Raw genomic sequence first — 11,809 nt, forward strand, 5'->3', positions numbered from 1 at the left:
CAAGGTGTTGTTGTGTGAAGCTATTTTGAATTACTTGTTAAATTGACTTGTTATATAGAAGAGGTGGCTAAGGGATTTTTAACAGTACCAACCATGGGGGGCAAATCCTCACAAGAGGTCCCAGAATTTACTGGGGACGAGAAATACTTGATGTAATTCAAATGGAATCCAGGGATAGAAGAAATCTCCATTATGTAACCAGGTGGAGGGAGAGGTATGGTTTTGAGGAACGTCTAGACACAGATAAACTCGAATCCATGCTTAAACAGATACATAAGGTCTGTAAAGGAGAAAGAAGCAGTGAGAGAGAGAGAGAGTAGGAGGGGGCCAGTGCCCACTGATAGCCTTACCTAATCTCCTCCTCCTTGTTCGGGCAGGCTTCGGCGGTTGTCGTCCCCGGAGTACTAGCTGCCACCGTTCGATGTTTCATGTTTGTTTGGTTTTGTCTGTTTGTACACCTGTCCCTTGTTAGTGTTTGATTTGGTTGCCTATTTAGTTTTCGTGTGTGGGGGCAGGTGTTATGTGGTATTGTTCATTGTCAAGCTGTTGCTCTGTTGTATACTCTCGTGTTTGTTGTTTTTTCCAGAGAGTCCGCACTGTGTGCGCTTTATTCATTTTTACGCACGGTGTGTGTTGTGCGTAATTTTGTACTTTGCTTCCCGGTTGGGTTGGCTGTTCGCCTGTTTGGTGCTGCATTTTTGTTTACTAAAGTCTGTTGACGAACGCCCGTGTTTCCTGCGCTTGATTCCCTCACCGCATCCACACTCAACACCTGACAGAATACCACATCACACATGGAGTCAGCAGGAGCACCCGCGCCGACAGAAGTCATGGAGGACCGTCTTCGTGGACAGGAGGACCGGATTAACCAGATCGGTCACGCCTTGGATCGGGTGATGAACACTCTCCACCGATGGGAAAGCAGCGGGGTACCCACGCCCCCACCTACCGGACCATCCCCATCGGTCAGTCCTCCTGTCCACATTCCGGAACCCAGTGGGATTCGGCTCTCGCTCCCGAGGGCGTACGACGACTCCGCTGCCGGGTGTCAAGGGTTCCTGCTACAGGTGGAGCTCTACCTCGCCACCGTACACCCGGCGCCCTCGGGACACGAGAGCGTCTCCGCCCTCATCTCCTGTCTCACCGGCAAGGCGTTGGAGTGGGCCAACGCCGAATGGAGGAGAATGGACGCCGCTACCATCACTTATGCGGAGTTCTCCCGCCGCTTCCGGGCCGTGTTCGACCATCCACCAGAAGGGAAGGCGGCGGGGAGCGTCTGTTCTTCCTCCGACAGGGGATGAGGAGCGCGCAAGATTTTGCCCTGGAGTTCCGGACTCTAGCGGCAGATGCAGGGTGGAATGTGCGGGCCCTCATAGACCATTTCCGTTGTAGCCTTCGGGAGGACGTCCAAAGAGAGTTGGCGTGCAGGGATACCATGTTGACGTTTGACCAACTAGTCGACATGGCCATTCGGTTGGACACCCTGCTCGCCACCCGTGGACGTCCCGGATGGGGGTCGCCCATTTCACCCTCCAGCACCTCCGAGCCGAGCCCTATGGAGCTCGGAGGTGCTGGCGCTAGAGAAAGGAGGAGTAGGAACCCGAGGGGGGCCGTCCCCTGCACCAACTGTGGCCGTGGAGGGCACACCGTGGCTAGGTGTTGGGGAGGGTCCCCCGGTGGAGGTGAAGGCAGGCCATGCATTGGGGAGTCCTCCCAGGTGAGTAGGCGCCCTACTTACCCAGAGCTTTCTGTCGTTCACATAACCTTGCCTGTTTGTTTTCCACAGGTAGCACCTCGTTCCCAGTATAAGGCGCTAGTCGATTCAGGCACAGCTGGGAACTTTGTAGATCGCCAGTTCTGTGTAGAATTAGGGATTCCTCTCCTACCCGTTGATAAGCCTTTCCCTGTACATGCCCTAGATAGCCGTCCGTTAGGATCTGGGTTGATTAGGGAGTCACAGCGCCCCTTAAGATGGAGGCGCAGGGGGGTCATGAGGAGACAATTCAGCTCTATCTGATTGACTCTCCTGCGTATCCGGTGGTGCTGGGGCTTCCCTGGTTGATTACCCATGACCCTACTATATCGTGGCGAGAGAAAGCTCATAAAGGGTGGTCTGCTCAGTGTGAGAGGCTGTGTCTGGGTGTTTCCATAGGGGCGACCTCGGTGGAAAGTCCGAATCTAATGCCTGCACTGCATATTCCCCCCGAGTATGAGGATTTGACACTGGTGTTTAGTAAGACTAGGGCGGCGCAGCTGCCGCCTCATAGACAGGGGGATTGTGCGATAGATCTCCAGTTAGGAGCAGCCCTCCCGCGGAGCCATGTGTATCCCTTGTCTCAAGAGGAGAGGAAGGCGATGGAAACTTACATCGCCGAGTCTCTGAGACAGGGATACATACGGGCCTCCACTTCACCCGCTTCCTCTAGCTTCTTTTTTGTGAAGAAAAAAGATGGAGGTCTGCGCCCGTGTATTGATTACCGCGGTCTCAATCAGATTACGGTGAAGTACAGCTATCCACTTCCTCTGATTGCGACTATGACGGAATCATTACACGGTGCTCAGTTCTTCACAAAATTGGATCTCAGGAGCGCATATAACTTGGTGCGTATTAGAGAGGGCGATGAATGGAAGACAGCGTTTAGCACGACCTCCGGTCATTACGAGTATCTCGTCATGCCATATGGGTTAATGAATGCTCCCTCAGTCTTCCAATCCTTCGTCGATGAGATCTTCCGGGACATGCAGGGGCAGGGAGTAGTCGTGTACATAGACAATATTCTGGTGTACAGTTCTACCCGAGCAGAGCATGTAGCCCTGGTGCGCCGAGTGTTGAGGAGGCTGTTGGAGCATGACCTATATGTCAAGGCAGAGAAATGTCTGTTCTTTCAGAAGTCGGTCTCCTTTTTGGGTTATCAGTTGTCTGCGTCAGGGGTGAAGATGGAGGTTGACCGGGTGTCAGCTGTGCGTAATTGGCAAACCCCAACCACTGTGAAAGAGGTGCAACAGTTCTTGGGTTTTGCGAATTACTACCGGAGATTTATCCGGGGTTTTGGACAGGTGGCAGCTCCCATAACGTCTCTGTTGAAGGGGGGTCCGGTGCGCTTGCGGTGGTCCGCTGAGGCGGACAGGGCTTTTGGGAGACTGAAGGACCTGTTTACCTCGGCGCCGGTGTTGGCGCATCCGGATCCCGCTTTACCATTCCAGGTAGAGGTAGACGCGTCCGAGGCCGGTATTGGGGCCGTTCTCTCACAACGGTCTGGCACACCACCTAAACTCCGCCCCTGTGCCTTTTATTCTAAGAAGCTCAGTCCGGCGGAGCGGAATTATGACGTAGGGGACAGGGAGCTGTTAGCCGTGGTACAGGCCCTAAAGGTGTGGAGGCATTGGCTTGAGGGGGCTCAACACCCTTTCCTCATTTTGACTGACCACCGTAACCTGGAATACATCCGGGCAGCTAGGAGACTGAATCCTCGCCAGGCTCGCTGAACTATGTTTTTAGCCCGGTTTGTGTTTAAGATCACTTACATCCCTGGGTTCCAGAACGGGAAGGCAGATGCCCTGTCTCGGCGGTATGACACGGAGGAGAGGTCCGTTGAGCCCACTCCCATACTACCAAAGTCTTGTCTGGTTGCACCGGTGGTATGGGAGGTCGATGCAGAGATCGAGCGGGCGTTACGCACCGACCCAAGTCCTCCACAGTGTCCAGTGGGTCGGACGTACGTTCCGCTCGAGGTACGCGATCGCCTCATTTATTGGGCTCATACGTCCCTCTCCTCTGGACATCCAGGTATCGGCCGGACAGTTCACTGCCTTAGCACTAAGTACTGGTGGCCAACGTTAGCCAGGGATGTGAGGATTTATGTCTCCTCCTGTTCGGTGTGTGCCCAGTGTAAGGCGCCCAGACATTTGCCCAGGGGTAAGCTACAACCCCTGCCCGTTCCACAACGACCCTGGTCCCACCTCTCGGTGGATTTTGTTACCGACCTTCCCCCTCGCAGGGGAATACTACCATCCTGGTCGTTGTGGATCGGTTCTCGAAGGCCTGTCGTCTCCTTCCCATGCCGGGTCTCCCTACTGCCCTACAGACCGCTGAGGCTCTGTTCACCCATGTCTTCCGGCATTACGGGGTACCCGAGGATATAGTGTCTGATCGAGGCCCCCAGTTCACCTCCAGAGTGTGGAGAGCGTTTATGGAACGGTTGGGGGTTTCGGTGAGCCTTACCTCGGGTTACCACCCGGAGAGTAATGGGCAGGTTGAACGTGTCAACTAGGATGTGGGTAGGTTTCTGAGGTCTTATTGCCAGGGCCGGCCGGAGGAGTGGGCGAGATACGTTCCATGGGCCGAGATGGCACAGAACTCTCTCCGCCACTCCTCCACCCAACTAACCCCTTTCCAGTGTGTGTTAGGGTACCAGCCGGTTCTGGCACCTTGGCACGAGAGCCAGATCGAGGCCCCTGCGGTGGATGAGTGGGTGCGGTGCTCGGAGGAGACATGGAACGCTGCCCACGTTCATCTGCAGCGGGCCATCCGTCGGCATAAGACGAGCGCCGATCTCCACCGCAGTGCGGGGCCTGTGTACGCACCTGGAGATCGAGTCTGGCTCTCGACCAGGAACCTGCCCCTTCGCCTGCCCTGCCGGAAGCTGGGTCGGCGGTTTGTGGGGCCATTCAAAGTCCTGAGGAGGTTGAACGAGGTGTGTTACAGGTTAGAACTGCCTATTGATTACAGGAATATTAACCCCTCGTTCCATGTGTCTCTCCTCAGGCCGGTGGTAGCTGGTCCACTCCAGGACTATGAGATAGAAGAGACTCCTCCGCCCCCGTTGGACATCGAGGGGCTCCGGCGCACACTGTGAGGTCCATCCTTGATTCGAGACGCCGGATGGGGGTCTCCAATATCTCGTGGAGTGGGAGGGGTACGGCCCGGAGGAGCGGTGCTGGGTGCCGAGGAGGGACATATTAGACCTGTCCCTGCTGACCGAGTTCCATCGGGGTCATCCTACGCGCCCTGCTCCGCGTCGTCCTGGTCGTCCCCGAGGCCGGGATCGGCGCACGGCTGGAGCCGCGCGTCAAGGGGGGGGGTACTGTCACGGTTTTGGGCCGAGGCTGCTCCTCCTCCTTGTTCGGGCAGGCTTCGGCGGTCGTCGTCCCCGGAGTACTAGCTGCCACCGTTCGATGTTTCATGTTTGTTTGGTTTTGTCTGTTTGTACACCTGTCCCTTGTTAGTGTTTGATTTGGTTGCCTATTTAGTTTTCGTGTGTGGGGGCAGGTGTTATGTGGTATTGTTCATTGTCAAGCTGTTGCTCTGTTGTATACTCTCGTGTTTGTTGTTTTTTCCCGAGAGTCCGCACTGTGTGCGCTTTATTCATTTTTACGCACGGTGTGTGTTGTGCGTAATTTTGTACTTTGCTTCCCGGTTGGGTTGGCTGTTCGCCTGTTTGGTGCTGCATTTTTGTTTACTAAAGTCTGTTGACGAACGCCCGTGTTTCCTGCGCTTGATTCCCTCACCGCATCCACACTCAACACCTGACAGAGAGAGAGAGTAGGAGGGGGCCAGTACCCACTGATAGCCTTACCTAATCTATTGGCGGGGAATGAAAGGGGCCCCAGCAACCTTAGATGTATACAGTAATAATAATAATATGCCATTTAGCAGACAGGCCATGAACACAGAGGACATGGCCAGAGCGGTAGAACGAATGACCCACCCCAAAACAGGAATAGTAAGGTTTGGGCTGCCGTTAGAGGGCAGTGGGTTTCAGGGGATGCCCAGAGGACACTTTTGCCATGGGCCGATCACGGAGAGTATGTTGGGAAAATAACTGAATTGTGTAATAGCCTCAGAGAGACATGCAATCCATCATGAGCAGAATAACAGACAGGACAGAGCCAAGAAAGAAGAGGAAGATGCAGAGTAACTAATTGCCACTCTGGGAGAGATGGCGGGTAGAACTAGAAACTTAGGAGAGAGAGGAGATAAGGCAGGAAAGAGTGAAGGCCACGGGGGGGGGGGGGGGGGGGGAATAGGGGCTTTAACTGTAACAAGGGAGGGCACTTCACCAAAGAATGTGAGGCCCCGTGTAAATACTGTGGCAAGATAGGCCATAACTTTTCCCGCTGCAAACATAAAGGAGAGGGCAAGAAGGGAAACCGGGGAGAGAAAAGAGAGAAGCCTAACAGACGTCCATCCCCCAGCTTTGAGCGTGAGTGAGAAAGAGTAGACTCTAGTGAGGGGAAGACTAAGGAACCCTTTTGATCCAAATTGTGAGGTGTTTGAATTGGCTACTATTGACTTAGCACTTCAACAGGAACATAAACCTTATTTGACATTGACAGATAACTGTAACAAGAGAGGGCACTTCGCCAAAGAATGTGAGGCCCCGTGTAAATACTGTGGCAAGATAGGCCATAACTTTTCCCGCTGCAAACATAAAGGAGAGGGCAAGAAGGGAAACCGGGGAGAGAAAAGAGAGAAGCCTAACAGACGTCCATCCCCCAGCTTTGAGCGTGAGTGTCACACCCTGGCTCTGGGACTCTATATGTTGAGCCAGGGTGTGTTCATTCTATGTGTTCTGTTTCTTTGTTTGGGTGTTCTAGGTTGTCTGTTTCTATGTTTGCCTGTGTGACTCCCAATCAGAGGCAACGAGTGTCAGCTGTCGGCTGGTTGTCTCTGATTGGGAGCCATATTTAACTGTCTGTGTTTCACTTTGTGTTTGTGGGTTTTTGTTCCGTGTCGGTATTTGTTTACCGTGGACTTCACGAGTCGTGTTTTGTTTGGTATACTTGAACTAATTAAAGTAATGTTTGTTTCACACGCTGCGCCTTGGTCTACTCACTCCTACGACGATCGTGACAGAAAAACCCACCATAAAAGGACCAAGCAGCGTGTCCAGGAGCAGGCAGACTGGACATGGGAGGAAGCGCCAGGAAAGGAGATGGAGAGGCTGGCGATGGCCCAGGAGGGAAGGAAGTTGTAGAGGCACGGCGAGAGGTACTGAGGTGTATTGCCAGTCCGGTCCGGCCCGTTCCTGATCCCCGTTTAAGACCAGTGGTGTGTGTTCCCAGTACGGTCCGGCCTGTTCCTGCTCCACGCACCAAGCCTACGGTGTGCGTCGCCAGCCCTGTCCGGCCTGTCCCTGCTCCACGCACCAAGCCTACGGTGTGCGTCGCCAGCCCTGTCCGGCCTGTCCCTGCTCCACGCACCAAGCCTACGGTGTGCGTCGCCAGCCCTGTCCGGCCTGTCCCTGCTCCACGCACCAAGCCTACGGTGTGCGTCGACAGCCCAGCCCGGCCTGTCCCTGCTCCACGCACCAAGCCTACGGTGTGCGTCCCAGCCCTGTCCGGCCTGTCCCTGCTCCACGCACCAAGCCTACGGTGTGCGTCGCCAGACCTGTCCGGCCTGTCCCTGCTCCACGCACCAAGCCTACGGTGTGCGTCGCCAGCCCTGTCCGGCCTGTCCCTGCTCCACGCACCAAGCCTACGGTGTGCGTCGACAGCCCAGCCCGGCCTGTCCCTGCTCCACGCACCAAGCCTACGGTGTGCGTCGCCAGCCCAGCCCGGCCTGTCCCTGCTCCACGCACCAAGCCTACGGTGTGCGTCGTCAGCCTGGTCCAGCCCGTTCCTGCCACTCGCACCCTTGCCAGGGGTGCGAGTCGTCAGCCTGGTCCAGCCCGTTCCTGCCACTCGCACCAAGCCAGGGGTGCGAGTCGTCAGCCTGGTCCAGCCCGTTCCTGCCACTCGCACCAAGCCAGGGGTGCGAGTCGTCAGCCTGGTTCAGCCGTTCCTGCTACTCGCACCAAGCCCGGGAGTACAGTCGTCAGCCTGGTAAGGCCCGTCGCTGCTCCACGCACCAAGCCTAGGGTGCGAGTCGTCAGTCCGGCACAACCCGTGCCTGGGTCATCGGTGCCAATTCAGGTACCGCTCAACTGCTCCACTAAGGAGCTGAAGCCTACCGCCCCTGCTACGTCCAGTCCAGCTCCAGCCAGCGGGGCCAGACCGGACCAGGGGCGCTATGGGGGGTTTGTTGGAGGGTGGTGGGCAAGGCCGGAGCCAGAACCGCCGCCGAGGAGGTATGCCCACCCAGCCCTCCCCTGTTTTGCTCGTATTTAGGCGCGGTCGCAGTCCGCGCCTTTAGGGGGGGGTACTGTCACACCCTGGCTCTGGGACTCTATATGTTGAGCCAGGGTGTGTTCATTCTATGTGTTCTGTTTCTTTGTTTGGGTGTTCTAGGTTGTCTGTTTCTATGTTTGCCTGTGTGACTCCCAATCAGAGGCAACGAGTGTCAGCTGTCGGCTGGTTGTCTCTGATTGGGAGCCATATTTAACTGTCTGTGTTTCACTTTGTGTTTGTGGGTTTTTGTTCCGTGTCGGTATTTGTTTACCGTGGACTTCACGAGTCGTGTTTTGTTTGGTATACTTGAACTAATTAAAGTCATGTTTGTTTCACACGCTGCGCCTTGGTCTACTCACTCCTACGACGATCGTGACAGTGAGTGAGAAAGAGTAGACTCTAGTGAGGGGAAGACTAAGGAACCCTTTTGATCCAAATTGTGAGGTGTTTGAATTGGCTACTATTGACTTAGCACTTCAACAGGAACAGAAACCTTATTTGACATTGACAGTAATGGGTAAGAAAATTTAATTCCTTTGTGATACGGGAGCCTGCAGGACAGCAATCTGTGCAACAGACAAGCCAGATGGAGTAAGGATTGATGGGGAGAAAATCATAGTGCGATCTGCCTCTGGTCATCAATTTATTGAAAGGTTATGAGCCCCAATAACCCTAAAACATGACCAATCAGGATGAGAGGCAACCATTCCCATCCTGATATCTAAGCTGTGTCCGGTAAATTTACTAGGACGTGATGTAGTGACTAAATTGAATGTGGCCGTCATTTCCACTGAGAGGGGACTGAAAGTACACATAGTCAGAGACAATATGGTGGTCTGTGGGGAAGGGGAGCCATGTTATTGGTATAGGCAAGATTTGTTAAGGGGGGGAATAACTGATATTCCCCGAACCTTGATGGAACTTGCTGGTGATGTAGTACCAGGCCCCACTAAAATGTCCCCCGATGACCTACACTGTACTCTCTGGTATAACAAACACCCAGGTCCAGATGCAATCTATGAGGAAGCATTATTTAAAACCACAGAAAGGACTATAGCCTTGAAATGGTTTCACTATGACAACACCCACGCAGCAGTGGAGTTGGAACTAGGGCCCCAAAGTTCAGGGAAAGATGGAGCCTACATGTGTCCCTAGCAAAGGAGCCAGCAGAGGACTGGAAAGACATGGGCCAGTGGGTATCCAAGGGTAAGAGGATCACTGATTGGGTCAATATTGTGAGTGGCGATCAACACAGCCCATCCACAGATAGTACATTTAGATGAGAATAGCAGATGCTGAGGAGAGGAATACCTGTTGACAGAACAACAGGAGTCAGACTTAAAAGAAGTTCCAGAGCATTTGTGGTCCTGGGGTCCAGCAGACGTAGGATTAATAAAAGGGGTAATTCCAGTACAGGTGATACCCAAATCTAATCATAGGCCATATCAGAAGCAATACCCTATGAAACCAGAAGCAATAAAAGGTTTGCAGTTTACCAAGAGCAGATTGGGAGGGACCTTGAGGGAGGGCCAATTCCCGGGGAGATAGTGAGGCCAGAAACAAAGGTGCAGTGTCCTGGAAATCACAGTCTGTTTTGTTTTTTTCAGTTCTGCTGGGAGTACATTTGATGATGGGGTTTTGTGTTGAATTAGAGACAGTGAGACTATTAGTCAATACCTAGGAGAGAAGAGAGGTTACGGTAGCAAAGATAGACAAGAAGGAAATGGTAATAGCGGAGACAGGAGTCAGTGGAAGTGTTACAATTGTGACAAAACAGGACATTTTGCTAGAGAATGTGAGGAACCGTGTAGTTACTGTGCAAGGAAAGGGCACCAGTTAAGAAACTGTAGGCAGAAGGGGAAGAGAGAAATCAGGAGTCCTCATGACCTGGCTGTTTGGTTGTTGTTTTTTAATTGGGGTTTTCAAATAAAAAACAACACACCTAGTATGATGTTTATAAAGCCTTGTTGTTTCAATTTTTGGGGGTTTTCAGCAGGTCAAGGGTGATAGGTCGTGGAGGAGCACGCACAGTGAATTTTATGTAGTTTTCGGTTTTGACTGAGTTTGGGGTATATATGATTTCTTATGAGAATGAATGTCATGAGGACTTAATGAACACTTGGGATAATTAACATTTATTAAATATTTAGAATAATGGTAATGTTTGGTATACTATGGGATGGAATTTCAATTGCCTCTGAACTCTGTTTTAACTTTCTGGTGTTAATTAATCATCCACACTGGTAAATTCTAAAGGCTTGAGAGGAGGACTTTAAGATAGTTTATTTTACCAATAAATAAAAATAAGGGATGGCAATTGGATGATAAATTACCAATATTACCTAAGTGATTGTTTAGGTAGGTGGTAATATTGACACATGGGCAGTGACATGTGTCAAAAGGAGGGATGGATGGTAGAACAGATTAGACAACACTTTGTTCCACATGGGATTACTAATTATAAAAATAAAATAAAATAACAAAAAAAAACGTTTGTTCAAGATGTGTTATCTGTGCTCAAAATAATCACCAGGGCAGACAAAGGGCACCTCAGGGTGAGTATCCTCCGGCTAAGTACCCTTTCCAGCAATTGGAAATGGATTTTATAGAGTTATCACGGAGTGAAGGAAAGAAATTTAGAGTAACCCCAGATAAAGATGGGTTATCCCCCTTTGAGAAAGTGTTTGGAAGACCTTACAGAATGCCACAGTTGGCAGGACCAGACAGGCAGACAATAAACTAGAGAGCACCCTAGCAGAACACTAGAGAAGATAATTTATTAACCACACCCGTATGTCAGAGGTTTTGTGCCCCACAGGTGAACTAAAGTAGTAGTTAACCTAACACAAGTTGATAAAATAATACCTGAGCACAGTCTACGAAAGCATAGGAGACAGCTAGACGTAGGGAAAGGGGAAGTACTAGGGACTTTAGGGAAGGACATCACCATATGTATGTCACCATGTACATCCTGGGACTATGTAGTTGCTCATACCAAGCGGGGGGGGATATGCCAATCTCCATACACAGTTTAGGGACAGGTGTAGTATTGTGAAAGTAGGGAATTACCAGAAATGGCAGTGCAACCCATATAAGGGTAGGTACTGTCTGAAAGTCTAAATTACGCTAAAACAGGTTACAGACCTGAACAAGTGAGATATCCTCTTCAACTGGGGCACCCTATAGAGTAAACCTCTCTGAGGGAGGTAGTGAGACCGGGGCTAGAAGATAGTGCAAACTATAGACCTGAAGAAAGTAGGACAGGTGGAGACGGGGTGTAGAAATCTTGACCTGTGGTTGGAATGGATTTAGTATACGGCAAGAACTATGTCTAAAGAGGACTGTTATGCCTGTGGGACAGCCAAACCAAGGTTAACAACTACTCCGTTCCCCTTGACAGGCTTTGACTCTCTGTCAGGTTTATCCTCCATGCAAGCCACCTGGGAATGTGGTGAAAGAGTCTTGTAGTAACTTGCACTATCTGTATCCCCCGATAACAAAGTCATCCCGACCTAGGTTGCCTCCGTTTGAAGTCTCAGGGGATTATAATTGTTTTTCTTGGACTAATAAGATAGGATACAGGGTAGGACATCTTAGCTCCTGCTCCCACACAGAGAATATCACAACTAAAGAGACCATGACTAATCTCTCCTCATTGTTGCAGCCAGAGGATTTTAGGAACCAAAACCAGGCCCGTGCT

This window comes from Coregonus clupeaformis, chromosome 8, assembly GCF_020615455.1.
Source record: "Coregonus clupeaformis isolate EN_2021a chromosome 8, ASM2061545v1, whole genome shotgun sequence".
Classification (NCBI taxonomy): Eukaryota; Metazoa; Chordata; class Actinopteri; order Salmoniformes; family Salmonidae; genus Coregonus; species Coregonus clupeaformis.